Raw genomic sequence first — 1619 nt, 5'->3', positions numbered from 1 at the left:
TGGAAACTTCAGATACATTCCTTCTCTAACTCACCTGGACCATTGACTCATTATAAGCCTCTACAGAACTGAATGAGGGAAGTCAACCTTTTGTCTGGGGTGTTTTAGCAGGGATGCACTCCTGATTTGTACCGTCAATGTGGCCCGTTGAGGGGGCCAATATGCTGAAGGGGCCCTCGGTGAAACTGAGTTTGACACCCCTGAGTTAGATTGTGGTACACTTTATTAACAGCTGTAAGACATCCAGACCTGACAGTGATCCAGTCAGACCATCATCAAGGAACATGGAGGCGAGTTTTATACAAGCATGTTTTGTAGTTGACTGCAGCTGCAGCTAGACTTCGCTTTAAATACATTTTGAAACCACAGCAATGCAACTACATATATCTAGTTATCATTAAAAAACAATTTGACTTATTTTTTACTGTATCTTGTCATGTATGCAGAACTAACGGCCCCTTTAAATGTCGCAGACTTTTGATGCTCGTGCGCATGCGTGCGTACTCACTGCATGTATGCTACTCTGACAGCGTATGCTGATCTGACAGAACACTGGCCCCCGACAACTTGGTTGTGATGACTGATAGATTATAAACGCTGATGATTAACATAACATCAAATTGACAGAACCAGTGTTGGATCAGAGGATGGGGTGTGCAGCAGTTAACATAGGTAGCATGGAGACGGATTGCACTACCAGCCAGAAAGACAGAGGTTTAGAAAAGAAGAAATGACAAAAAATGTTTAAAAATGCTTAGTTGGGCCCAGAAGTCAAATGAAAAATCTTCAACTCGGGTAGTAACACAAGAAAATCTAACTAACTAAACACTCAAACACTTATCTGGCAGACAAAACCTGGTCAGAACAGTACAAAAAAGCAACCTAAAAATAAAACACTTTAGAGGCAGAACTAGCTACCTAAAATATAGAAAACCTGTATAATAAGAGGGTCATACCACGATTGAAATCAGTGATATGACCCTTTTAGAGACTCTTTACTTTGTGTTGCTCCAGCAGCTGCTACAAGAAAACTTACTCAAAACAAATATATGTATCTGTTGTATATTACGCACCAAAGTACAGCAGACTGACAAAGTTAACTAAATGTGAACATTCAAAATTATTAACTTGTTAGGTTAAATAAAATAAAGACTTTAGTTGAAAATGCAAATCTAAACTGTCCAGTGATCAAAATTGTATAATGTGATTTAGGAATAAAAATGAAACAGTTTATAAAGCAGATTATCAGGAGGTTAGATTAGAAACTTCAGCCAGAAGAAGGTTTGTTGTTGCACAACACCCCCCCCCTTCTCTCTCTCTACTTCCTCTTCTGAGAGGAGGGAGATGTTGCTCCCAGCTCTCCGTCTAACGGGTGAATTGAGTTTCCTAAATCTGCCGAGATTTACCCTACCCAGAACTGAAGTAAACTCTGTTTAAGCTGGGTGCGAGAAAGACTAGCCTGGCTTCTAACGACCTCCATCCAGATGTCCCACCCTTTTTCACCCTGTGAATTAGCCAGATAAAGCAGCCCAGAATCAGCTAGATTCACAGAGCACTCCTGTTAACGGTTGCTCTTTCTCTTATTACAACTTGCACTTGTTATTGAACCAGGTTGGTTT

This window comes from Poecilia formosa, unplaced genomic scaffold, assembly GCF_000485575.1.
Source record: "Poecilia formosa unplaced genomic scaffold, Poecilia_formosa-5.1.2 Scaffold1032, whole genome shotgun sequence".
Classification (NCBI taxonomy): domain Eukaryota; kingdom Metazoa; phylum Chordata; class Actinopteri; order Cyprinodontiformes; family Poeciliidae; genus Poecilia; species Poecilia formosa.
The sequence above is the reverse complement of the archived record's forward strand: the minus strand, read 5'-3'. Positions refer to the sequence as shown.